We start from the raw sequence: 27,500 nt of genomic DNA on the forward strand, positions 1-27,500 counted from the left end.
CTGTTCCCTTTAGAGGGACAGTCTGACTGCATCACAGGTCATAGATGGCATACGATGAGCCAGGAGGTGTGTGTGTGTGTCACAGGGCTTACAAATCACTTTCACTTCACAGCTCTGTGTTTAGGAACACCTTTATCATAGCACCTTGCACTCGTTTTTAATGACCACGGTCATCGTTTTGCACAGAGCATCTCTATCGTGTGTTCGCATGGCAAGAGACCCTGAGATAAACATTCCAACAGCACAGTTCATTAGTAGAAAATGAGTAGAAAGCTGATGATTTGTGATGTCTGAGCTGTTCCTGCGAGCCAAGTGCTTGTCACGTTACAGCACGTCTGTAACCTGTTAATCATCAGCTGCTGTTAGCCAGGCCGTCTGTGATGGCAGCACACTCACGGCCATCAAAGTACACAATCCAGTACACAATCCATCACAGGTTCTGAGTGTGTGATGCTGGGGTTCTGATGATGTTGGCCTGTCTCTGCTGGTTAATAAAGGGCTGCATCCTGGACCACCACATTTCTCATGGTGCTTTTATATCTAGTGTGTTTGTTGTGTTTTCTCCCCTCAGTGTGGATCATTTAGGTGGAGAAAACACAGCAATCACACACTAGCATGGATCAAAACAATTCCAAGCGAACTCCATCGCAGTGTCAAAGCGATTCGACCCTGAATCAACCCGACTGCAGGAAGCGAACCTTGTGGAGCATGAGCGGCGGTTTTTTTTTTTTTTGATAGACGTCAACTGCACTCTGAGCCAAAGAACCGAGCCGTAGTGCTGCAGAAGTGTGAGGCTTTCTGGATATGTGGATTAACAACGCACTAGATTCAATACATTAAATGTGTTATATAATTAGTTTTTATTATTAGTTATTATAAGTATTTATTAGTTTTATAGTTTAGTTTTATTAGTATTTACTAGTTATTATAAGTATTTATTTAGCCCCAGCTCCATGTTCTCCAGGCTTTGTTAAATCTGATGATTGAAAACATTCTCAAATGTCCGTCAGTCACACAAAATACACTGATTAAGCATAACATTATGAGCAGTGAGAGGTGAAGTGAATAACACTGATGATCTCCTCATCATGGCACCTGTTAGTGGGTGGGATATATTAGGCAGCAAGTGAACATTTTGTCCTCAAAGTTGATGTGTTAGAAGCAGGAAAAATGGACAAGCGTAAGGATTTGAGTGAGTTTGACAAGGACCAAATTGTGATGGCTAGACCACTGGATCAGAGCATCTCAGTTCACCTGGGCGGCCAAGGCTCACTGATGCACGTGGGGAGCGAAGGGACCGTGTGATCCGATCCAACAGACGAGCTACTGTTACTCAAATTTCTGAAGAAGTTAATGCTGGTTCTGATAGAAAGGTGTCAGAATACACAGTGCATAATGGGTCAAGGCTGTTTCGGTAGCAAAAGGGGGCCAACACAATATTAGGCAGGTGGTCATAATGTTATGCCTGGTCGGTGTACGTCTATATGCCCCCCTTTTTCACCACGTTTTAGTCACATGCCAATTCCCAAGGTTAAGAGAGGGAAGGTTAACAGAGAGGGTGAAGGCTTCCTCCATGATCCGTGAAGCTGTAGAGAACTGTAGCAGCTTAGCAAACAGTTGCTCATGCTGCATTTCCTTCTTCCACATACATGAGCTCACAGATGCCCATGATAGGCTAGAGCCGCTGCGATTGACAATAGAGAGAGAGAGAGTACAGAGAGCGTGTGGGTAAATTTGCTTTCTTGATTCATTGTCTCAATTTCATGAAGTGTTTTTCGTAGCTCTGTAGCCTCTGCAATAGAGGTGTGTTTGATTATATGCATTATTAAACAAAATCAAATAAGCAAACAAACCAAACGCATGAATTTTACTCTAATGCTGACTCTGCAAACAGGCTAATCGGTGTGAAAACACCTTGTGGAACATCACTTGGGTCTGATTCAGCCTAGTCACACGGGGATGTACAGAACTTTCCGGAGAAGTATTAGTCGCCTAGTCATTCAGACAAACTATACACTGATTTATTAAAAAATAAGTAACTTTATTATTATTACTCTTTCAGCCTGATGGTAGTATTTTTCTGTGTTGACTTCATTAATCGATTAGCAATTGAGTATCGATCACTCCAGGGAATTAAACTTTCTGGCTGAAAAATGGTTTAATAACGCTAGCCCGTGAATCGTGGCTGACTTTTAAACGTCCTTGTGTTGCCCGAGGGATGTTTTTGGAAAACGAACTCCGAAATCGGCGTCTTTCATCCTCCCGGTTCCACCTCAGCGCTCTGACATTGCTCCACACTCCCTCATTTACGTCTCCTCTTCCTTCAAAGCGAAGTCCGTCCTTCAAGGCCCCGAGGGTCACATGACGTTCCCCATCAGCGTCTGATCACCTAATGATCTATCGGCGTGATGAAAGCCGGGCGGGAGGCAGCTGATGACATGGCATTGTGTTCAGTGGTGAAGGCTGTTAAAAAGCATTAGGGCCTTTTTTAACACACACGCACACGCCAAGGCCTTTTAGACTTCTCTAATGTCTCAGCTTCGTCTGGAGAGCAAAATCAATGACCAGTGGTAAGCTCGTTCTCTCTCCTCTCTCCTCTTCATTTTCTCACTTATTTAATTGCTGTTATCACTCTTCACTCCGTTTCTTGGTCCGTTCTATATTTGGGAGGAAGTTTGGACAGCTAATCAAAACACAGTCAATTCCCGTTCATGTGACTTTAGTAAGAGTCTGAACGATGCTGCGTTCATTTCGTGATTTTAATTCTCTGTGTAACGTATGGTGCCGAGGTTTGGGACTCTTGAGGAAATAAAGGAGAAATATTATAGATATGCTTTGCTCTTCTGGTCAGAAGATGCTTTAAGAGCGGAAAGAGCCACCATGTTCCTTTCTATGAAAGGTTCCTATAGTGAAAGCACTTGTGTGACTGTGCATAGTCCACTGCTGCTCCATTTCCCCCTCCACAGGTATCTGGTTCTGCTTAGTTCAGAGATGGACTCATGAGAAATTGTTTGTATCGGCCCCGTGTTTTAGTTGCCTGGAAACTGGTTCGACTAAAAACACAGCGTAATGATGTTGGCAAGCTAGCTAGCTAGGCAAATGCGTTCATACGGAGTAAGAGAAATGGACATGTTTGTTTATCTTGCTTTTTATAGTATTATATGTACCCAAAGAATCAGCGACATTACGGGAACATGCAGAATTCATGCGAAATGACCACAGATTCTCTGCAGATTTGGGCCAAGACGTGGCGCGTGACGTCGTCACAACACGTTATTCGGCCCAAGCTGTCTTCAGTTCATTTGTGTTGAACATGTGTACAGCTATTCTAGAAAGTATTTACAAATGTGTCTCCTCTGGATTTGGTCTTTGCAATTCCTCCAGTTCAAGTGGTTTTAAGTAAAGCAGTGGAAAAATCAAGCATTTCGGCTTTAACAATCACAAAAAACACTCTAAAGGAAATGATTATAGAGTTTGATAGATAGTCTTCACCTTACATGTAAAAAGGAAGTGTTTTAATCTGCTTAACATCCTCATATGTTTAACTGGAGCTGCCAGAAGCTTGTACTTGCGTTTCCTCGGCTTGGATCCTGGACTCATCTCTCTAATGTGCTAGGAAGCAAAAGCTGGTCAGAAGGAGGGATGGCACACTCGGTCACACTGTCACTGGCCAGTCGTAGGAGTCTGTGAACTCGGAGGGCTGACCGCACTTCCATCCGAGGATGATACTCTGTCCTGAAACGCTGCATGAGCAGACGTTATACGTAGCTATTTACCGTAAGGAGTAAGGTCTTGTAGTATGGTTCTGCTTGGTGATGTTTGCTAGGTGATTAATAACAAGGACTATTAGTCGAACTAGACATGAAGCCTGCAGGTGCTCAGGTGCAGAACTGTCCACTGCTGTGTGTTAGAGAGAGCGAGGGATAGCAGTGTAGCAGAAGCCAGTCTCTCTACCTCTCTCCCTCTGTCTCTCTCTCCCTCTCCCTCTCCCTCTCGTGCCCCCCCTTTTCTCTCTCTCTCTCTCTCACTCTCGCTCTCTCTTGCTCTCCCCCCCCTCTCTCTCTCGCTCCCTCCCTTCTCTTCTCTCTCTCTCTCTCTCACTCTCTCTCTCTCTCTCGCACCCCCCCACCCCCTTCTCTCTCTCTGACAGCAGTGCTGTTGATCATGACAGTAAATCAGTGGCGTTTAAAACACATTTGTGTGTTTGATGCGCTTCCCCGCCGTCGAGCATCAGGGATACATGGAGGCACGCAAATACACACGCCTTTACTCTCGGGGAATAAACTCTTTCTCTCGCCCGCTTTCTCTCATTTTTTCCATGCCCCGTCTCATCTTTCTCTGTCACATTGTCCCCTTTGGTTAATTCGTCTTCCGCTGTTACTTCTGTCGTCTTTTTTCTTTTTCTTCTTCTTCTTCTTTTTCTTTTTTTTGGCAATCTTTTTATTTCTAGCCAGTTTCATGGATTGTTACTTTTTTACATGCATTGTGTTTTGTTTCTCTTCTCTTCTTCACTCCAACTATTTTTTTTTTTCCAGATTTAATTAGTGCTCTGCAATTGATATGACAGCATTTGGTCACGAGAGTCTGAGGGAGAAACCTGCCAGTGTAACGTTTAGGAGTGTGTGAGAGAGTGAGTGAATGAGTGAGAGTGAGTGTGACTAATTCCTCCCCTACATTTTCATATGGGGGGGGTGAGGGAGGGAGAAAGGGTGAGGGAGAAAGTGAGGAGGAGAGAGAGAGAGAGAGAGTGAGTGAGTGAGTGAGTGAGGGAGGGAGGGAGGGAGGGGGAATGAGTGAGTGAGGGAGAAAGGGTGAGGGAGAAAGTGAGGAGGAGAGAGAGAGTGAGTGAGTGAGTGAGGGAGGGGGAATGAGTGAGTGAGTGAGAAAGGGTGAGGGAGAAAGTGAGGAGGAGAGAGAGTGAGTGATGGAGGGAGGGAGAAAGAGTGAGGGAGGGGGAGTGAGTGAGGGAGAAAGTGAGGAGGAGAGAGTGAAGGAGGGGAGAGTGACGAGAGAGAGAGAAAGGGAGGGAGAGTGAGTGATGGAGAGAGAGAGAAAGGGAGGGAAAGTGGGAGTGAGGGAGGGAGGGAGGGAGAGTGAGTGAGTGAGGGAGGGAGAGTGAGTGAGGGAGGGAGAAAGGGTGAGGGAGAAAGTGAGGGAGGGGAGAGTGATGGAGAGAGAGAGAAAGGGAGGGAGAGTGGGAGTGAGTGATGGAGGGAGAGTGAGTGAGGGAGGGAGGGAGAAAGTGAGGAGGAGAGAGAGTGAAGGAGGGGAGAGTGACGGAGAGAGAGAGAAAGGGAGGGAGAGTGAGTGATGGAGAGAGAGAGAAAGGGAGGGAGAGTGGGAGTGAGTGATGGAGGGAGAGTGAGTGAGGGAGGGAGAAAGGGTGAGGGAGGGAGAAAGTGAGGAGGAGAGAGAGTGACGGAGAGAGTGAGGGAGGGGAGAGTGACAGAGAGAGAGAGAAAGGGAGGGAGAGTGGGAGTGAGTGATGGAGGGAGGGAGAGTGAGGGAGGGAGGGGAAAAGAGTGAGTGAGGGACAGAGAAAGAGAGAGAGGGGGAAAGTGAGTGATGGACAGCGAGAGTGAGAGAGTGAGTGAGGGACAGCGAGAGAGGGGGAGAGTTTTGAGAGAGAGAGAGTCACTCCTGAACCCTCAGTGATTCAGTACAGAATGTCATTAATGTATATATTCCCTGAACCACGTTTCACTTAGCACTTAATCCTGGTGTACAGCAGCAGCAGAACACCACGCCTCCACAAACATGTTCTGATCCCATGTGTGTGTGATTTATTCCAAGTACATGACTAAAAGTTGCTTTCAGTGTCTCAGTGTTGACCTCATCAATCTGCCTGCCTGTCTGTTTCCCACACAATTTCATCACCTGTTTTTTATTTCAAGGTCACATGACTTCTTTCTGTGCGAGCGGCTTTATGTAACTAAAAAACACCATGGCATAACTGAGCGGCGTTTCTCGGTGCTCTGTGTTCCAGTGATTTCTGCTTCACAAACTCAAATGTCACTGAAGTGGCTCTTTGTGCTGGTTTTAAGACGGTGCTTCAAATCGGTATTTGAATAAAGGCACGTGGATGTTGTACTCTGCAGAACTGGCTGTTCGCTCTGCAGGTCAGCCATCAGCACCATGAATCAAATCAGCCTCACACACCTAGACGCTTTGTGAATTAGAGACGTGTGAGGAACCTTTCTACTTTGCTTAATTCAGTTTCTTTCATTTCCTCCAGTCCCACACTCACCTTTCTCTCACAGGTACGGTCTCTCTGCTGCCTCGGGGTGGGTGAGGGGGCAAAAATATCAGATCACAGTCCTCAGAGGCATTCAGCGTTATACAATCTAAAGGCTTGGAAATTTATAAGTTTATAAGAAATATATATACATTTTTTATATACACAAATTGTATTTAGTTACCAATGTATTTAGTTAAAAATTAAAGATATAATTTTGGCTATTATTAGGAAGAGAAGTACATTTGTTTATTATTATTTATTATTATTATTTATTTTTTATTAATAGCCTGGAGTCAGACATGATCGAAATCTTCACACACAGATGATTTTGCTTTCTTGACACAGTTCTCTAGATTTCTTTAGCACTGGGGGTCTAGTTGACCGTAGGCAGATGTGTGGGAGTGGACGTGTCAGTAGGAGAAGGTGTGTGTGTGTGTATGAACTGGATGCTTGGCTGGAGTCGTTTCAGCGTCACACTCTGTTCAGCAACGCCACGCTGGAACAGCTGTTTTATTTGCTCACCAGGCCAGCTGGGCGATTTTCCACATCCTGCACCTTCTGAGAGAGATTGCTCAATTATGCATGCCTTTCCGAGATAAACGCAGAGGTCTCTCAGCTCTCACATGCTCGACTTATCAGTAAACTAGCACGGAAACAAGAAAGCAGCGAAAATAGCCCTGAAAAATCCAGCATTCTGTGTGATTTCGAGCAACGCTCGAGTTGTACATCTCCTGGTGTTTACCTCACAACGAGTCTAACGGGAATTCCCCCTTTTTTTGTTTCTGTTCTGCTTACAGGTCCCTGAGAGGAAAAGCAGAACGGCCCACTACTGCGACACAGGGACAGATAAACACACGGCCTCGACCTACGGGGAGAGAGTGACTGAGAGACACACACACTCACTCACCTGGCTCAGAAATGGATACACACCTGCCTCGCCAGAGGAGAATTTAATGGACTTTGATCTGATATCGGTAAGAAGCATATGAGAGAGGTGGGGTGGGGGTGGGCAAAAAATATTTCAGGAAGTGAAAGAAGATGAACAGAAACGAGGTGATTTCCCAATGATGGAAAAAATAAGGAGGGAGCAGAAAGGGTAAATACCAGAATTCTCCTAACAGAAGAACTGGGAGGAGAGTAGGCATGTTCCTGCTGATGGCGTTACTATGGTAACATCCCTCAGTCATGATCAGAATTTGTTTACAAACCATAGCAAGACGGGAGGATTCACATCCACACAACTTCTTGCTGAACTCGTAATGGACCGTGGGTCTTACATAGTCTGGGGATTGTGAATGTTAATAACAACTGCACTTTTTTTTTTTGGCATCTTTTGCTTACCTGAGTGTACAGAGAGCGTTAGAGAGCCCATCTGTTCTGCATGCACTGAGAAAAGTGCGTTTTCTTTGCGCTTGCACAACAGTGTCTAGACCTTGCTCTCCAGATAAGTTAATTAAAGTAAAAAAAGAGTTTTCGGCACTTAATTATACAAAACGTACATATTTTTTAAACCCTGTATCGGTTACCATGCTATGCTCTAAAAATGCATTATTATTATTATTATTATTATTATTATTATTGCTATGTAATTGGAAATGCACAAAAATAACGTTAAGTGAAGGAAATAATACACCGTATTGCCAAAAGTTTTAGGACGTCTGCCTTTACATGCACATGAATGTAATATGGAGTTGTCCCGCCCTTTACAGCTGTAACAGCTTCAACTCTTCTGGGAAGGGTTTCCAAAAGGTTTAGGAGTGTGTTTATGGGAATGTTTGACCATTGTACAAAAAGTGCATTTGTGAGGTCAGGCACTGATGTTGGACGAGAAGGCCTGGCTCACAGTCTCCGGAAGGTGTTCTATCAGGTTGAGGTCAGGACTAAGTACAGGTCGGTCAAGTTCCTCCACACCAAACTCACTCATCCATGTCTTTATGGACCTTGCTTTGTGCACTGGTGTGCAGTCATGTTGGAACAGGAAGCGGTCATCCCCAAACTGTTCCCACAAAGTTGTGAGAATGAAATTGTCCAAAATGTCTTGGTATGCTGAAGCTTTAAGTGTTCCTTTTACTGGAACTAAGGGGCAAAGACCAACCCCTGATTTGGAGCGGTGTCCCAAAACTTTTGGCAATAAGGTGTTTGTTTGGCCTGAAGTTCGCATCAGTCAACCATCATGAGCTGATTTAGTTACCGGTGCAGGTTGAGGGGAGAGGGTAGGCTGCTCTGATTCTCTCGATACAACTGGTGACTAACATTTCTGTGCTAAATATAGAACGCTAAATGTTAGGGCTGTACTGCTAAAGAGTGAAGGGTGTGTATGTGTGTGTGTGTGAAAGCCACTGCAAAGTTCTGAATGTACATTAGGAATTATTTTTCCAGTTAAAAGCTCAGAGCGTAATAAAGGAAACAAGAATAGTATCTAGACCTCTTCGACGAGCCAATGAGGCTCAAACAGAGCGGGAAATTTTATCATTATTCTCTTAAACAGATCCTTTCTTATTACAGTCTACAAGCCTTGTGCGGAAAGTAGCTGACTTGCAGAATTAACTCGTACTCATATTTTGTGCCCAATTACATTGGGAGGTGACAAGTTGCTGGTGTCTTGTCCTCAGTGTCTTGCTGGTGTGCTGTGACTGTTGCTGTAATTGATAGGCTGCAGTGTCATTTTACACAACACCTTGTTTTAAATGGCTTTCAACGCCGTTTCTGTTTTTACAGCACTGGCTATTACGGCAAACCTAGCCCAGACATTAGCTAGCTAACAGTCCGGCTTGTTTATTGCGAGGAGGGAAGGAGTTATTACGGTGCTGCCCTCATACTTCATATTTAAGTGGACTTGGGCTCTTCTATTTACAGAACGAAGCGGAGGACAAACCCGTATGCCTGGATACTGTTGATTTGTACCATAGAACCTCTGCTGTTATCATAACGACGGCTCAGTCCAGGACTCAATATACACATACTGAACATCCTATTAACACCGTCTGCTTTTATAATATACAGTTAGAAGAATCACATCATGCCTTACTCAGAAGGTAAGAGTTTCATTTGGAGTCTAGTTTCTCCATAATGTTGTGTCAGGGAGTTTTTCCTCAACACTGTCACCTCTGGCTGACTCATTAGTGATCTAAACCTGAACAGAAACAGGATCCATTCCAGCGGTTTTGTGTTAAGGGTAATGCGGAATAACTCCACAGTGCTAGCTTGGCACTGCAGGCTCATAAACATTCTGCTTGATGATTTCACCATGAAATTTCTATAACCAGATTACACCAAACCTGGTAGTTGCATTTCTATAAGATTCACACATTTTCTAAGTCTCTCCTGCTTTCTGATGCTAGTGCTAAATCCACCATGTGTACCTGTGACCTAGGTTTCCTTTTTGAAGCCGTTTACAGCACACACGCAAAGAATCCAACGTGGCATTGTCTGTAAGAAAAAAGACGGGGATGGCTGACCCATGGTCAGAAATGGCTAATTATCCTGCCACTAGAAATGTGTTCATGTCTTTGATCAACACCTCTGCCTCTTCCGCTCAGCTTCACACACGCGCGCACACACACACACACACACACACACACACACACACACACACGCTCACTCAGCCTTTCTTTCTGCTGCTTTGTAGTTTGTAATTTAGCTCCAGCTTAAGGGGGTGTAACACCACGGTCAGGCTTTTAAGCCTGTTGCTTTAACTCCACAGCACATCCGCACAAAAACTTCATTCCTCTTCCAATAGCGATTGTGACTACACACGCCGGAGACGGTCATGATGTGGAAAGTCAGATATATATTTTTATTAAAAGTAAAATGTTGTACTGTTTGTCGCTGGATCGTGAAAGTCTTTCTGCAAACAGGTCTGTCTTTATTTATTTCTAAAAATAATAAAAGCAGCAGTCCTAATTAGTTTGGTTCAAGGGGGTTTGTGTAAGATGTTAAAGTGGGGGGAAAAAAAATGTCCCTGTGGAGAAATGCAGCGAAGCCGTTTATCACATTCTTATCTTACATAACGACACCTTGGGAACGATTCAGGATGTTGGAGACTGTGGAGTAAATGGAAGGCAGTCGTCACTTATTTCCTGTGAAAGTGCTTGTTACCTCCTGGAAGTGCAATATTAAGAAGGTGGAAGAAAAATAATTTCTTTGAATTGTATTTGTATGTAGCTAGACTCGGTGACCTCTGACAGGAACACCATTACCCCATGCATTTGTCCAGTCACGTGTGAGCAATGCACAGCATAATGTCATGCGGTTACAGTTAAAGTCCAGATCAAACACCATTATATTGTGCCAGACAGGATGGGTTGAGTATTTCAGTATTTCTCAAACCCAGTAGTGTCTAGTTTTAACACAGAACAACCAACCAACCCAAACATCACTTCTCTTCTGAAGAAAATGACTGGTTCAAGCTGACAGGAAATCTTTGGTAACTCAATCGATCACCCTCAAGATCTGTGGTGAACAGAAAAGCAAGTAGATCCTTGCAGTGGAGGGACTACTACAGCAGGTAAAGCTTTAATGATTAGGGAAGCATCCACTGTGCATGCAGTAGCTGCAGTCCCTTTCTGAGAGGTTTGTGAACCTATTCTGTCTGCAATTGGCATCATGGGATATTGCGTCTCCTGTGGTTTAATTGGTCCTGTCTTCTAAGCAGCTGTTATACATCGTATGCAGGTGTACCTTGATGTCAGCTTTATTTATTTATTTATTTATTTATTCATTCATTCAGAAGCAGTACTGTGGAAACTTTGTTCAGTTTCAGTACGTTATGGAAGCGGTGACGATGGTGTGTGACATAATGAAACTGTGGCATCGGCTGACCCTCAGTGCCACTGCGGTTCAGAGGCAGGAAGAAATGTGACCGCTCGCTCAGTTTCATTGTGCTACTGCGAACGCAATTCGGCTCGCGTTTCTCCCACAAAGCAGAAGCCGAGCTTTTTCTCACTCTCATTTTCTGTCTCCGTGCTCAAAACCCCATGTGATTATTAGACGCACAGCAGGTAATTTCCAACCTCGTCCTTAATAGCATTACCAGATTGTGTTAATCTGACTCAGTGCTATATAGGTTTATCGAATCGAAGTTTATCTGTGAGTCAGATGTTCTGCTGTAAAGTGTCAACGTTTAGCCGAGTTTATTTTACTCCGAGTTCATTCCAAATGACTCAGAGCTTGAAACTTTGGCTTCTTTTCACACTTACTTAGAGGTCCTTTACTGAGTGGGAGAGTTGTGCAAGTGGGGTGTGTACGTCATTCGCTTTAAGCCTGTTGCATACAAGTCGAGCGATTTTAAATGTCATTCGTCCGCCTTTCTCCGTCTCTCTCGCTAGAAAAACAGGCTGGCTCCCGTCTGTTTATTCAGTCCTTAAACTCTAAATAAGGAGAGAGAGAGAGATAGAGAGAGAGAGATGGAGGGAGATGCTCTGTGTGTGTGTGTGTATGACATTTCGATTGATTTAGCAGGTGAGAGGACAGGTAGAGTGTTGGCGCCTAGAGGCTTTAATATAAAGAACAGCTCAAACATACCGCTGTGAGCACTTAAACCTGAACATATCAGGACTCACTGAGTGGGAGAGGCTCTGTACACTGTCATAGTTAATATCAACTTGGTATAAATTATAAATCTAGTATAAATTCTTATAGGACAGTCTCCTTTAATGGGAGAAAATTACAAGCTGCATTTTGACTAATGGCTTGGACGCACTATAGGACTTTGTAAAATCATAACATCTGTTATTAAGACATCACACACACACACAGTTTGACCACAGCCCTCTAAATGACCATGAATCACACATTACCCAACTTCTACTTTGTTACCGAACCCAAATGATTCCCCCCCCCCATTACACGAAGACGACGGCAGCAAAACGAATCTCCAGGTCCAGAGCATCTGGTTTAAAGCTTCGGCTGTTGCGACACGGTTGTGATAAATTACCCTGTACAGGCAATTGTGCTCCTGCTACAACTTCATCAGTTTGCTTTTCACTTTGACGCCTCATTTCTCCGCTCAGTGCAGGTATTATTGTTTATACTGGCAAAATGTAATGAGATTTAAGTGAATGAAAAGCATACGCAATCAACAGGGGAGGAAAGTTACTGGAGTAATTGTATTTTGTTACAGTATTATTTTGGGTATTTCTATTATTGACATTTAATGCATGTACACTTAAACTTTTTACTCCTTACACTTTTGGCATGAACAAGTTCTGGGTATTTTATTTGCAGCTATTATAAGTGACTACAAGGCAAATTCTAGCCAGTATGGTAATTATCGCACACCTAATTGGCAAAATAGTGTTGAATGATGGTCATTATACACAGAAAGTCACCCATGTACTTGTGAATATTTCCATTTTAAAATCATCAGCTATTTACTTATCGTTCTTATTCACACAGGGCGTCCCTCAAGGAGCGGTCCTTGGTCCCATTTCTATATGAACTAACATATGCTTCCCCTTTTGCTAAATGGACTCTTTGCTTTCTTTGTGATGCAGATGATTTATCTCAGTACCTAGCTACACAAGTTACTCTTATCTATGATCTCTACTCATAGATAGACTACAGCTTAAATGGCGTCACCCCTAAACCTTTCACAAATGTTCCGTCTAGGTCTAAATTTTTTACAGCGAACTTGCTTTTGAACCCTAGTATTAGGTCAGTCAGGAAAATCGCTTTTTATTAGCTCCATGTCATCCGACTTCACATCTCTGCCCTGTTCGTGCTTCCAAAACCACACATTTTTACTGTAACTCCCTCTTCTGTGGCTCTTCTAGTAAAATCCTATATGGACTCACTGCTGGGTTACCCACCTCACACTCGTCTCACTCGTGGGTCAGCAGGATTCACCGAGATAGACATGGACAAAGTGCAGAGAAACAATGCCAGATTCATGTTACAGTGTAGGAATAATAAATAAAAGATAACATGGACACGACTTTGTTTTGTAAAGTGCTGGGGGGGGGGAGAAAGCTCGTGTAATTTATTATAACCAAGTGGATTCTCGCCTGTGTTTTAGTATGTGCTCACTTCCATTTAGTGCAATTTTAATTTTGATTGCATCACTTTTACATCACTCTGTGTTTATTAGGAGTCTGTTGGAACTAGCGTGCGATCCTGCAGGAATAGACTGGCCATTACAATGAACCCCAGCCGCTATAAAGCCTCAGACTTCCATTAACACCTTCCGTTAACACAAACATCATGATTGCAGTTTCCCGCATATAAATCCACTTTACAGTAATGTGATACACCCTGAGAAATACTTGTGGAATGACTTTGAGTGTTAAATGTGCTGTACAAATGTCATGCATTATTATTCCTCAGTGTAATATTCACCATTTTATTATGGTTAAGATGTTAGACCAGTTAGTCCTATCACTGCCAAGCCCCCACTGCTGGGCCCTTGAGCAAGGCCCTGAACCCTCGGCTGTTTAGATATGAGTGAGAGAAAAATAAGATTATTAACACTATCCCCAGTTATCGTGTTTGTTGATCCCCAGTGAGGCTGTGCCTTTAAGATCTGGACGGGCTTATAAAACTCTTTACGTCTCTAATAGATTTAGCATTGTACTGTTCAGTGCCAAACTGTGCCTCGCATGTTTTCCTCCACCGAGGCCAGATCCAGCTCACCCACGAGCTGAAGTAGGGCACAGGGCCATTCGTCAGGCCTTAAATGCAACTTCGTGCCTAGTTTGCCTGGTGAAAGACGCATCCTTCTGCCAAACCCAAGCGTAGTGGATTGCTGCCTCGGGTTCTCACCGTCTCCTCGTTCCCCGCCTCGCCTGGGTTCATTTTACATGCTGCCTCAGCCAAGCAGCGATTAGTCATGCGCGTGATGGCAAGCAGCTCTTTACTGTGCTAAAACTGTGAGCGAAGTTACGCGTACACATCCAGAAGCGCGCTGGAACATGACCTGTGATTAATTTTGTAATGACAAATGAGGTAAATATTGTGATTGCAGACTAGCGAGCATGAAAACGGGTTCCGTATTAATATTAATGCCCGCACTCTAGCGCTGCATTGTAGATTACAGTGTAGGATTATAAGCAATGAACTGCAGTTATTGCTCCACACTGCTGATAAACCAATCCATTTCTGAAAGAGAGAGTAGACTGTTTAAAGCTAATCATTAGCCGTAGTGACTCGTTTCTCATCAATCACGCTCTTTTAGTGAAACCTTACTACTTTCTAACCTCGTGCAACTCGGATGTCTGTAGTCGGGCCTAAGCAGAGAGCAAAAGAAGATTGTTTTTTAGTCAATAAATTGTTTGATATTTTTTACAATGACTATAATAAATAAATGGCTTTATAATGTAGCCTGCGTTTAAGTGTTTCTTTTTAGACTATTACTTTTACAAGCTTTTTAAAATCGTGCCTCGAGTTTTCTGTCCTTCCCAAAATGAACGAGTTGTCTGTCTAGCATCAGTGCTGATTATGCTTTATACGTCACCACTATCTGATTAAATCCCCCCATCACCTGACCGTATATCTATAGCATAAGCAGATTTGCGTTTACGAGGTGTCCGATTTGCAGGACTCGGCCGCCGCTGCCTCCGTCTCTCTCCCTCCAGCGTGAAGAATGCACCGCAGCAGATGCTAATCTCCTCACACGTTTCTGACACTGCATAATCCACACTACACATACACGTTAGATCTCTGTCTTTTTTTTCCTCCCTCTTCGCCTTCCTTCTGTGCGCCTCCAAAGCCGGCGTCTTCAGAGTCGACCGAATCCCTGTGGCGCAGGCTCTGTTGAAGCTCACTGCGCAATGACATAATAAAGCGAGACATTTTTAGCAGCGTGTTTCTGCGGCCGGTCGACGTTGTCAGCAGGATGGTCAGGATTCTGCCTTTCCGTCTTAGTAAATTATGAGAAGGGTCTCGCTTTCACTGTGGGATACGTCGTCCGGGATGGTATTCGTCTCCACCTCTGCAGTTTTCTTATCAAAACACTATCTTTTACTAGAAAACCCAGACAGTTGAAGTGTTATACATTATGAATTACAGTTTTGATGGAATGTAGCCGCGGATACGGGCGCGATCTATCTTGGACCTAAATCGGATAATTGGGAGAAAGAAGGATGTTGGGGCTCGGTGGAATGCCGCAGCTGTCTGGAAGTAATAGACAGATACAAGAGAAATGAATAATGTGTCCTTCTATTTGCACTGAAATGAGCAGAGCGCAGCTGTGTAACGCTCCAGCTTTCTTAGCATCTCTCTCTTCCACTTTCTGGGTTTTGAGTCCATTCTATAATATAAACTGACGCATTAAGTAAGGAATAAAAGATGATGGGGTGGTGCGATATGACCAAATCCAAAGCACAGTTATTATTACAGCCTCATAAAACTGATAATTTTCCCTCTTATAGCCCAGAAAGTTTGCCAGTAATTCATTTTTTACATTTAATAAATATAGGCATTTTTTTTAACAGTTCATGGTTGCATAGAATATTTAATGGAACATGTGCAGAACCAGTTATTTCCTCACATGGCTTACATTACAGTGGCTTGAAGCTCTTCCCTCACCAGCCTCTCATTTATCCTTCTATTCAAGTTCCTTACAAATCATTGGCACTGGAGACTCCTTACCACATCAGTGAAATTTGTAAAAAAGTTTTTGATATATATATTTGTTGTTGTATGTGGCGTCTTGCCATAAGGACTAAAGCTCTTTGATAGAAGCCACATACTTTTGGTCATCTAATATATCTTTCAGTCAAATGGCTAGACGCAATGTCTTCACTTAGACTTTGGCAGGGTCTGGCAGGGTTCATATAAGAAGGGTACGAAGCTCATGACACGTAAACCTTATGACCCTGAAAAGGGTGTATGCAGGAGTGGAAAAACCTTTGCTCCTGAGCCAGAGTTGGAACAGTCTCATGTGTAGCAGACCAAGAGGAATAGAGTCAGCCTTTACCGCCATGAGCAGTGGACACTCTGCACCTGGGCAGCAGAGAGGTGTTGACCGAATCAGATGTCCTTTATAACTATAGAATATTTTGAAACAAGCCCAGTTGGGGGTAAACCTTGTAACCCATCTGTTCTGTCCTTCACTCTTTTCCTGACCGAGGGGCAGTGTGATATCTGCCCCAGTGAGCCTTAAATAACCAATGTTACATTCCCCCCCTTTTTTTGTTTTATGAAGGTGCAGTGTTTAACTCTGTAGAAGTTTGGTCTCATGACTGCACATCATGTAGGGAAAGTCCAGCATCTCTGAGATTTCTGTGGTGCTTTCTGATCACGTTAGTCTGTAGGTCATAAAGCGTTTAGTGTTGTCCGTCTCTTTTCCTTCACACTGGAGATGTGTATGAAGTCTGAGTCAACTGTCTCTTCCTTTAAAAAAAAAAAAAAAAAAGGCGAGGGCTCTGTCTCACACACATTCTTAGTAAATGGAGATTTTGACCTTTTCACCAATCAATTGTCTGTAAGACTGATGCACGCGCAAGTGTTAATGTATCACTCGCGTGTGTGAAAGGGACTCATCAGTAGAGATAATGCGGAACTAGGAGAAGAACAGGAAATATGAGCTGTTGATGTGCTTTGTATCCATGCCATTTATTAGCAAAAGCTTGTGCTAATTGTGTTGCTCTTTGCTAATAAAAAGATCTTTTGAAACCCACTGGAGATAATTGACGCTGGAAATGTGTTAACCTGGCAAAGTCAAGCTGAACGTTATTATTACCCCCCAAAATCTCCACATGACTTTTTTTTTTTCTGTGTTATTGGTTACTTGCTGTGTCTGAATTTTAGCGCAGTGGTGTTTTGTGCTGAAGCCAGCGATTGCATTTGAAGTAGAGCAGCAAATTAGTGAAGCACCTGAGGGGGAGCCCTGGGATGCCCTGTGTGCTGGAGTGAGAGGACACCGAAACCTCTCTTCTTCACGCAAAGACACGTAGAACCCACTCGCGGGTTACAAAGCGACCCGACGTGAGGACGGGAAATATCGGATCGTAAAGGGGAGCGGGGGTGGAGACGGGTTCGGAGTTAGCCGAGCTAGGTTCATGATTCAACTTGTACTGATTAGGTTTGTGTGAGATAACGAGCTTAACGAGACATGAAGAAAAAAATAACACTGGTTTTGCAGTTTCCTTTATTTTAAGCACCTATTATGACGACACCTTCGACACTGCCTCGTTTCGAACCTATCCTTCAATTGTGAGAGGAAAACTCATAAAAAGGGTTTCTGGAAGGTTCTTGGTATGGCTTTTCTGAGAACTCTGCTTCTTTTCCTCTTATAGGATATCTGCTCTTATACAGTGCTGCCCAGACCCTTAAAGGGTTCCTCCCAGAGCTCCAGAAAAACTTTTTTGCCAAAACTTTTTTCCCACCTCTAGCTTTTTTGTGGTCCTCTTGAATATATTTGATGAGCCAGACATTTTTGCCCGGTTGTACAGTAAAAATCCCCCCTTTTTATAATGTGTTAAGTATGTATTGTGCTGAAAAATGGAAAAAAATTCAAAGCCTTGATGATCGCTTGCCTGTAAGCAGTGGTCCTGCTCTATAGCTAACGTCCTCGTTGCAAATCCAATCAAAATAACAGCTAGCTATTTGTCGTTGTTGGTATGGCTTCTCTCGTGACACTTGCGTTTATTATGCTGCACGTGTTGTGAGACTTCTGCCTAGATTTCGCAACAAGATCAGATTAGATTCATCTTCTTCTTTTTTTTTTTCTCCCCCTCCCCCTCTCATATCCAATCCAAAGTTTTCTGCAAATATCAGCACAATAGTTATAATGGATATCGGCTCTCCGCCATCTCTAATTGTCTCCTATTTGTGAAGAGATTGTACCTCTCGCTCCCTGAGGCTCCGAGGTGTAATATCCCTCACTCGTCCATGACCTGATCAATCACCATCGTTATGTCTGAAGACGTTTTTAACCCCCCAGCCATAGCGACACACTGCTGCTTTAAAGTGAACACAGTCGCGCTCTGGAGAGCTGTGTGTGTGTGTGTGTGTGTGCATGCACACCAAAAAAAGTGGATTAGAGGCATGTAAAAGGTCTGTGTAGTATTACCATCCCGGCTTTTACCGAACCCTCGTGGGAGTGGAGAATGTGGTGGAGAAAGCGAGAGGGAGGAAATTGAGGTGAAATTTGATCATGTGTAATAGACTGGCAGCACAGCGCATTTACATTTTAATTATAAATGGAGTAATTACAGGCAGCTGCTTAACTGCTTCACCTGTCATGCCTCCTCTCCTTCCTTCTGCCCCTACCTCTGATCCTGGCTCTCGTCCTGCTCCTCTCTTCTTCTTCTTTTTAATTCTTCATCTTTTTCTGGCTCTTCTTCTCCTTCTTGTCCTCCTCTTCCTCCTCCTCCATCGCTCTTTATAGATCAATTCGCTGACACTAGGGGGGATGAGAGCTATGAATTATGGCTGTAGTATTATGACAGTCTGTCAGACTTGTTTGATTTTAATACTTTTTTTTATTTAGCTACTTAAATGAGATAAAATTGGTGTAAAGACAAAGTAAAAGTACGTCCTCCTCATCGTCCTTAACTAAATACTCCTCCCCTGTCGCCTTGTTGCTTTGCTCAGCATGACATTCTCGGTGCTGCTGTATTATTTTTTTTTCTTCCATGCTGTCTCGGACTGATTTGTTTCACTCAGATGTCCGGATTGCTTGATCACTGTAGGGATCCCGGTGTTCTAATATTTACTTATCTGCCTCGTGCGTCTCTGAGTGTATGCGATTTGGAAGATCTCGGTCTCTATTGCCACCTGAAAACCCAGTGCTGGCTCACCTGATGGAGGATCCCATTGATACGACTGCTGCTGCGACGGTGTGAATGCGGCTCTGGTTATTTATGCCGTGCAAGTGTGCTTACCCTGTGGTGTAAATACGAGAGTGTGAGCTAATTGATCACACTGGAGTAGAACGCAAGGACAAAACACTCACACTCACACACTCACAGGCTAGAGTACTGCATCCTAATGGTAGAACATAAAGGATAACAAGGGGGGGTGTTAAGAAGGAAGGAAAGCCAGACTGATTAATGACATGGGATGACAGAGTTTGCAGACCAAATTGAAAGAGACATGAAGTTTGGTCAGCAGGTCTGTAATCCCTCTGTTAAGGGAAGTGAAATGGGAATAATCGGCCGAACGGTGACGCTGTAGCACACAGTCCTGAGAGTGAGGGGAGAAAATGTGGATGACTGATTGATAGATGAAAGGAAATGTGGAGGAAGAAAGGAAGGAAGTGTTGAAGGAAGGAAGGAAATTTGGATGACTGATGGAAGGAAGGAAGGAAGGAAGGAAGGACTGTAAAGAAATGTGGAATGAAAGGAAATGTGGATGAAGGAAGGAAGGATGAAAGGAAATATGGATGACCTGGAAGTATGAAAGGAAATATGGATGACTGATGAAAGGATGAAAGGAAATATGGATGACTCATGGAAGGATGAAAGGAAATGTGGATGAAGGAAGGAAGGATGAAAGGAAATATGGATGACCTGGAAGTATGAAAGGAAATATGGATGACTGATGAAAGGATGAAAGGAAATATGGATGACTGATGAAAGAATGAAAGGAAATATGGATGACTGATGGAGGGATGAAAGGAAATGTGCATGAAGGAAGGAAGGATGAAAGGAAATGTGGATGACTGATGGAGGGATGAAAGGAAATGTGCATGAAGGAAGGAAGGATGAAAGGAAATGTGGATGACTGATGGAAGGATGAAAGGAAATCTGGATGACTCATGGAAGGATGAAAGGAAATGTGGATGAAGGAAGGAAGGATGAAAGGAAATGTGGATGACTGATGGAGGGATGAAAGGAAATGTGCATGAAGGAAGGAAGGAAGGAAGGATGAAAGGAAATATGGATGACTGATGAAAGGATGAAAGGAAATATGGATGACTGATGGAGGGATGAAAGGAAATGTGCATGAAGGAAGGAAGGATGAAAGGAAATGTGGATGACTGATGGAGGGATGAAAGGAAATGTGCATGAAGGAAGGAAGGATGAAAGGAAATGTGGATGAAGGAAGGAAGGATGAAAGGAAATGTGGATGACTGATGGAAGGATGAAAGGAAATCTGGATGACTCATGGAAGGATGAAAGGAAATGTGGATGAAGGAAGGAAGGATGAAAGGAAATGTGGATGACTGATGGAGGGATGAAAGGAAATGTGCATGAAGGAAGGAAGGAAGGAAGGAAGGATGAAAGGAAATGTGGATGAAGGAAGGAAGGATGAAAGGAAATGTGGATGACTGATGGAGGGATGAAAGGAAATGTGCATGAAGGAAGGAAGGAAGGATGAAAGGAAATGTGGATGAAGGAAGGAAGGATGAAAGGAAATGTGGATGACTGATGGAGGGATGAAAGGAAATGTGCATGAAGGAAGGAAGGAAGGATGAAAGGAAATGTGGATGAAGGAAGGAAGGATGAAAGGAAATGTGGATGACTGATGGAAGGATGAAAGGAAATGTGAATGAAGGAAGGAAGGATGAAAGGAAATGTGGATGACTGATGGAAGGATGAAAGGAAATCTGGATGACTGATGGAAGGATGAAAGGAAATGTGGATGAAGGAAGGAAGGATGAAAGGGAATGTGGATGAAGGAAGGAAGGATGAAAGGAAATGTGGATGAAGGAAGGAAGGATGAAAGGAAATATGGATGAAGGATGAAAGGAAATGTGGATGAAGGAAGGAAATCTGTGTTGATTGTGCAGGAGTGAAAGCTACAGGAATGATAGTTTGCTGGTTTCTGGTTAGATCAGAGGATCCGAGCCGATCTCAGACTCTCAGGCAGACATTATCTCTGGATTTAGATTTTCTGAAATTGTCGTGTCACTCAGACTAGAGAGATCAGCTGTTTCTGCCAAAATAATAAGAACGTTTTCCTAATCTCTCTCTAATCTGTTTGAGTGTGTGGAGAGAGGGGGAGGAGGAAATGTGAGAAAAAAGAAGGAATGGATAATGGGGAAAAGAAGGAAGTAAATGCACAGGAAAGAAGGTAGGAAGGAAATATGAGTGGAATTGTGGGTGAACGAGAGAAATGTGTCTACATAGAAGAAATAAGCGAAGTGAAAGAAAGAAGAATGGAAAGCTGGAGGGGTAAAGTAAAGAAAGGAGGAACAAGAGAATGACGCTGAGGAGTGGGGGATGACACTGAAACAAAGTAAGAGGAAAACCAGAATCTAGCAAGAAAGGAAATGAAACCGACAATCAGATAATGAAATAGTTTGAGAAAAGAAGAACGGAAAGAAAAAGTAACGGGAAGGGGGGGGTAGATAGATAGATAGAGAGAGAGAGAGAGAGAGAGAGAGTGTAGTGTTAGTGCCTGTGTTGTGTGTAGTGTTGGTGTCTGTGTTGTTAGTGTCTGTGTTGTGTGTAGTGTTGGTGTCTGTGTTGTGTGTAGTGTTGGTGTCTGTGTGTAGTGTTAGTGTCTGTGTTGTGTGTAGTGTTGGTGTCTGTGTTGTGTGTAGTGTTAGTGTCTGTGTTGTGTGTAGTGTTGGTGTCTGTGTTGTTAGTGTCTGTGTTGTTAGTGTCTGTGTTGTGTGTAGTGTTAGTGTCTGTGTTGTGTGTAGTGTTACTGCCTGTGTTGTGTGTAGTGTTAGTGTCTGTGTTGTGTGTAGTGTTAGTGTCTGTGTTGTGTGTAGTGTTGGTGTCTGTGTTGTGTGTAGTGTTGGTGTCTGTGTTGTGTGTAGTGTTGGTGTCTGTTGTGTGTAGTGTTGGTGTCTGTTGTGTGTAGTGTTGGTGTCTGTGTTGTGTGTAGTGTTGGTGTCTGTGTTGTGTGTAGTGTTACTGCCTGTGTTGTGTGTAGTGTTGGTGTCTGTGTTGTGTGTAGTGTTAGTGTCTGTGTTGTGTGTAGTGTTGGTGTCTGTGTTGTGTGTAGTGTTGGTGTCTGTGTTGTGTTAGTGTCTGTGTTGTGTGTAGTGTTAGTGTCTGTGCTGTGTGTAGTGTTGGTGTCTGTGTTGTGTGTAGTGTTGGTGTCTGTGTGTAGTGTTAGTGTCTGTGTTGTGTGTAGTGTTGGTGTCTGTGTTGTGTGTAGTGTTAGTGTCTGTGTTGTGTGTAGTGTTGGTGTCTGTGTTGTTAGTGTCTGTGTTGTTAGTGTCTGTGTTGTGTGTAGTGTTAGTGTCTGTGTTGTGTGTAGTGTTGGTGTCTGTGTTGTGTGTAGTGTTAGTGTCTGTGTTGTGTGTAGTGTTAGTGTCTGTGTTGTGTGTAGTGTTAGTGTCTGTGTTGTGTGTAGTGTTACTGCCTGTGTTGTGTGTAGTGTTAGTGGCTGTGTTGTGTGTAGTGTTACTGCCTGTGCTGTGTGTAGTGTCTGTGTTGTGTGTAGTGTTGGTGTCTGTTGTGTGTAGTGTTGGTGTCTGTTGTGTGTAGTGTTAGTGTCTGTTGTGTGTAGTGTTGGTGTCTGTGTTGTGTGTAGTGTTGGTGTCTGTGTTGTGTGTAGTGTTACTGCCTGTGTTGTGTGTAGTGTTGGTGTCTGTGTTGTGTGTAGTGTTGGTGTCTGTGTTGTGTGTAGTGTTGGTGTCTGTGTTGTGTTAGTGTCTGTGTTGTGTGTAGTGTTAGTGTCTGTGTTGTGTGTAGTGTTAGTGTCTGTGTTGTGTGTAGTGTTACTGCCTGTGTTGTGTGTAGTGTTAGTGTCTGTGTTGTGTGTAGTGTTACTGCCTGTGTTGTGTGTAGTGTTAGTGTCTGTGTTGTGTGTAGTGTTAGTGTCTGTGCTGTGTGTAGTGTTAGTGTCTGTGTGGTGTGTAGTGTTGGTGTCTGTGTTGTGTGTAGTGTTGGTGTCTGTGTTGTGTTAGTGTCTGTGTTGTGTGTAGTGTTAGTGTCTGTGTTGTGTGTAGTGTTAGTGCCTGTGCTGTGTGTAGTGTTAGTGTCTGTGTTGTGTGTAGTGTTAGTGTCTGTGCTGTGTGTAGTGTTAGTGTCTGTGCTGTGTGTAGTGTTAGTGTCTGTGTTGTGTGTAGTGTTAGTGCCTGTGTTGTGTGTAGTGTTAGTGTCTGTGTTGTGTGTAGTGTTAGTGCCTGTGTTGTGTGTAGTGTTAGTGCCTGTGTTGTGTGTAGTGTTAGTGCCTGTGTTGTGTGTAGTGTTAGTGCCTGTGCTGTGTGTAGTGTTAGTGCCTGTGCTGTGTGTAGTGTTAGTGTCTGTGTTGTGTGTAGTGTTAGTGTCTGTGTAATGTTAGTGTCTGTGTTGTGTGTAGTGTTAGTGTCTGTGTTGTGTGTAGTGTTAGTGTCTGTGCTGTGTGTAGTGTTAGTGCCTGTGCTGTGTGTAGTGTTAGTGCCTGTGCTGTGTGTAGTGTTGGTGTCTGTGTAGTGTTAGTGTCTGTGTTGTGTGTAGTGTTGGTGCCTGTGCTGTGTGTAGTGTTGGTGCCTGTGCTGTGTGTAGTGTTGGTGTCTGTGTTGTGTGTAGTGTTGGTGTCTGTTGTGTGTAGTGTTGGTGTCTGTTGTGTGTAGTGTTGGTGTCTGTGTTGTGTGTAGTGTTACTGCCTGTGTTGTGTGTAGTGTTGGTGTCTGTGTTGTGTGTAGTGTTAGTGTCTGTGTTGTGTGTAGTGTTGGTGTCTGTGTTGTGTGTAGTGTTAGTGTCTGTGTTGTGTGTAGTGTTGGTGTCTGTGTTGTGTGTAGTGTTGGTGTCTGTGTAGTGTTAGTGTCTGTGCTGTGTGTAGTGTTAGTGTCTGTGTTGTGTGTAGTGTTGGTGTCTGTGTTGTGTGTAGTGTTGGTGTCTGTGTTGTGTTAGTGTCTGTGTTGTGTGTAGTGTTAGTGCCTGTGCTGTGTGTAGTGTTAGTGTCTGTGTTGTGTGTAGTGTTGGTGTCTGTGTTGTGTTAGTGTCTGTGTTGTGTGTAGTGTTAGTGTCTGTGTTGTGTGTAGTGTTAGTGTCTGTGTTGTGTGTAGTGTTACTGCCTGTGTTGTGTGTAGTGTTAGTGTCTGTGTTGTGTGTAGTGTTACTGCCTGTGTTGTGTGTAGTGTTAGTGTCTGTGTTGTGTGTAGTGTTAGTGTCTGTGTTGTGTGTAGTGTTAGTGTCTGTGCTGTGTGTAGTGTTAGTGTCTGTGTTGTGTGTAGTGTTGGTGTCTGTGTTGTGTTAGTGTCTGTGTTGTGTGTAGTGTTAGTGTCTGTGTTGTGTGTAGTGTTAGTGTCTGTGCTGTGTGTAGTGTTAGTGTCTGTGCTGTGTGTAGTGTTAGTGTCTGTGCTGTGTGTAGTGTTAGTGTCTGTGCTGTGTGTAGTGTTAGTGTCTGTGCTGTGTGTAGTGTTAGTGCCTGTGCTGTGTGTAGTGTTAGTGCCTGTGTTGTGTGTAGTGTTAGTGTCTGTGTTGTGTGTAGTGTTAGTGTCTGTGTTGTGTGTAGTGTTAGTGTCTGTGCTGTGTGTAGTGTTAGTGTCTGTGCTGTGTGTAGTGTTAGTGTCTGTGTTGTGTGTAGTGTTAGTGTCTGTGCTGTGTGTAGTGTTAGTGTCTGTGTTGTGTGTAGTGTTAGTGTCTGTGTTGTGTGTAGTGTTAGTGCCTGTGTTGTGTGTAGTGTTAGTGTCTGTGCTGTGTGTAGTGTTAGTGTCTGTGTTGTGTGTAGTGTTAGTGCCTGTGCTGTGTGTAGTGTTGGTGTCTGTGTTGTGTTAGTGTCTGTGTTGTGTGTAGTGTTGGTGTCTGTGTTGTGTGTAGTGTTGGTGTCTGTGTAGTGTTAGTGTCTGTGTTGTGTGTAGTGTTAGTGTCTGTGTTGTGTGTAGTGTTAGTGCCTGTGTAGTGTTAGTGTCTGTGTTGTGTGTAGTGTTAGTGTCTGTGTAATGTTAGTGTCTGTGTTGTGTGTAGTGTTAGTGCCTGTGTTGTGTGTAGTGTTAGTGTCTGTGTTGTGTGTAGTGTTAGTGTCTGTGTTGTGTGTAGTGTTAGTGTCTGTGTAGTGTTAGTGTCTGTGTTGTGTGTAGTGTTAGTGTCTGTGTTGTGTGTAGTGTTAGTGCCTGTGTAGTGTTAGTGTCTGTGTTGTGTGTAGTGTTAGTGTCTGTGCTGTGTGTAGTGTTAGTGTCTGTGCTGTGTGTAGTGTTAGTGTCTGTGCTGTGTGTAGTGTTAGTGTCTGTGTTGTGTGTAGTGTTAGTGTCTGTGTTGTGTGTAGTGTTAGTGCCTGTGTTGTGTGTAGTGTTAGTGCCTGTGTTGTGTGTAGTGTTAGTGCCTGTGCTGTGTGTAGTGTTAGTGCCTGTGTTGTGTGTAGTGTTAGTGTCTGTGTAGTGTTAGTGTCTGTGTAGTGTTAGTGTCTGTGTAGTGTTAGTGCCTGTGTTGTGTGTAGTGTTAGTGTCTGTGTTGTGTGTAGTGTTAGTGTCTGTGTTGTGTGTAGTGTTAGTGCCTGTGTTGTGTGTAGTGTTAGTGCCTGTGTTGTGTGTAGTGTTAGTGCCTGTGTTGTGTGTAGTGTTAGTGTCTGTGTTGTGTGTAGTGTTAGTGTCTGTGTTGTGTGTAGTGTTAGTGTCTGTGTTGTGTGTAGTGTTAGTGTCTGTGTTGTGTGTAGTGTTAGTGTCTGTGTTGTGTGTAGTGTTAGTGCCTGTGTAGTGTTAGTGCCTGTGTTGTGTGTAGTGTTAGTGTCTGTGTTGTGTGTAGTGTTAGTGTCTGTGTTGTGTGTAGTGTTACTGCCTGTGTTGTGTGTAGTGTTAGTGTCTGTGCTGTGTGTAGTGTTGGTGTCTGTGTTGTGTGTAGTGTTACTGCCTGTGTTGTGTGTAGTGTTACTGCCTGTGTTGTGTGTAGTGTTACTGCCTGTGTTGTGTGTAGTGTTACTGCCTGTGTTGTGTGTAGTGTTACTGCCTGTGTTGTGTGTAGTGTTGGTGTCTGTGTTGTGTGTAGTGTTAGTGCCTGTGTTGTGTGTAGTGTTAGTGTCTGTGCTGTGTGTAGTGTTGGTGTCTGTGTTGTGTGTAGTGTTACTGCCTGTGTTGTGTGTAGTGTTAGTGTCTGTGTTGTGTGTAGTGTTAGTGTCTGTGCTGTGTGTAGTGTTGGTGTCTGTGTTGTGTGTAGTGTTGGTGTCTGTGTTGTGTGTAGTGTTAGTGCCTGTGTTGTGTGTAGTGTTGGTGTCTGTGCTGTGTGTAGTGTTGGTGTCTGTGTTGTGTGTAGTGTTGGTGTCTGTGTGTAGTGTTAGTGTCTGTGTTGTGTGTAGTGTTGGTGTCTGTGTTGTGTTAGTGTCTGTGTTGTGTGTAGTGTTAGTGTCTGTGCTGTGTGTAGTGTTGGTGTCTGTGTTGTGTGTAGTGTTGGTGTCTGTGTTGTGTGTAGTGTTGGTGTCTGTGTTGTGTGTAGTGTTGGTGTCTGTGTTGTGTGTAGTGTTGGTGTCTGTGTGTAGTGTTAGTGTCTGTGTTGTGTGTAGTGTTGGTGTCTGTGTTGTGTTAGTGTCTGTGTTGTGTGTAGTGTTAGTGTCTGTGTTGTGTGTAGTGTTAGTGCCTGTGCTGTGTGTAGTGTTAGTGTCTGTGTTGTGTGTAGTGTTACTGCCTGTGTTGTGTGTAGTGTTAGTGGCTGTGTTGTGTGTAGTGTTACTGCCTGTGTTGTGTGTAGTGTTAGTGTCTGTGTTGTGTGTAGTGTTAGTGTCTGTGCTGTGTGTAGTGTTAGTGTCTGTGTTGTGTGTAGTGTTGGTGTCTGTTGTGTGTAGTGTTGGTGTCTGTGTTGTGTTAGTGTCTGTGTTGTGTGTAGTGTTAGTGTCTGTGTTGTGTGTAGTGTTAGTGCCTGTGCTGTGTGTAGTGTTAGTGTCTGTGTTGTGTGTAGTGTTAGTGTCTGTGCTGTGTGTAGTGTTAGTGTCTGTGCTGTGTGTAGTGTTAGTGTCTGTGTTGTGTGTAGTGTTAGTGTCTGTGCTGTGTGTAGTGTTAGTGCCTGTGCTGTGTGTAGTGTTAGTGTCTGTGCTGTGTGTAGTGTTAGTGTCTGTGTTGTGTGTAGTGTTAGTGTCTGTGCTGTGTGTAGTGTTAGTGTCTGTGCTGTGTGTAGTGTTAGTGTCTGTGTTGTGTGTAGTGTTAGTGTCTGTGCTGTGTGTAGTGTTAGTGTCTGTGTTGTGTGTAGTGTTGGTGTCTGTTGTGTGTAGTGTTGGTGTCTGTTGTGTGTAGTGTTGGTGTCTGTGTTGTGTGTAGTGTTGGTGTCTGTGTTGTGTGTAGTGTTGGTGTCTGTGTTGTGTGTTGTGTTAGTGCCTGTGCTGTGTGTAGTGTTAGTGCCTGTGCTGTGTGTAGTGTTAGTGCCTGTGCTGTGTGTAGTGTCTGTGTTGTGTGTAGTGTTAGTGTCTGTGTTGTGTGTAGTGTTAGTGTCTGTGTTGTGTGTAGTGTTGGTGTCTGTGTTGTGTGTAGTGTTGGTGTCTGTGTTGTGTGTAGTGTTGGTGTCTGTGTTGTGTG

General features: G+C 43.7%; 1 protein-coding gene across 9 annotated transcripts in view; it reads left to right on the plus strand.

Moving 5' to 3' along the window:
• spop (speckle type BTB/POZ protein) overlaps positions 1 to 27,500 on the plus strand; it is a 108,431-nt gene that overhangs the window by 20,106 nt on the left and 60,825 nt on the right. For all 9 annotated transcript variants that reach the window (XM_058412343.1, XM_058412369.1, XM_058412352.1 and 6 more), the window contains exon 2: positions 7,036 to 7,212. The gene's annotated coding sequence lies outside the window, so the exon portion shown is untranslated. The remainder of the gene's footprint in view (positions 1 to 7,035; positions 7,213 to 27,500) is intronic.

The sequence above is a fragment of the Hemibagrus wyckioides genome, linkage group LG02 (assembly GCF_019097595.1).
Source record: "Hemibagrus wyckioides isolate EC202008001 linkage group LG02, SWU_Hwy_1.0, whole genome shotgun sequence".
In the NCBI taxonomy this organism is placed as follows: Eukaryota; Metazoa; Chordata; class Actinopteri; order Siluriformes; family Bagridae; genus Hemibagrus; species Hemibagrus wyckioides.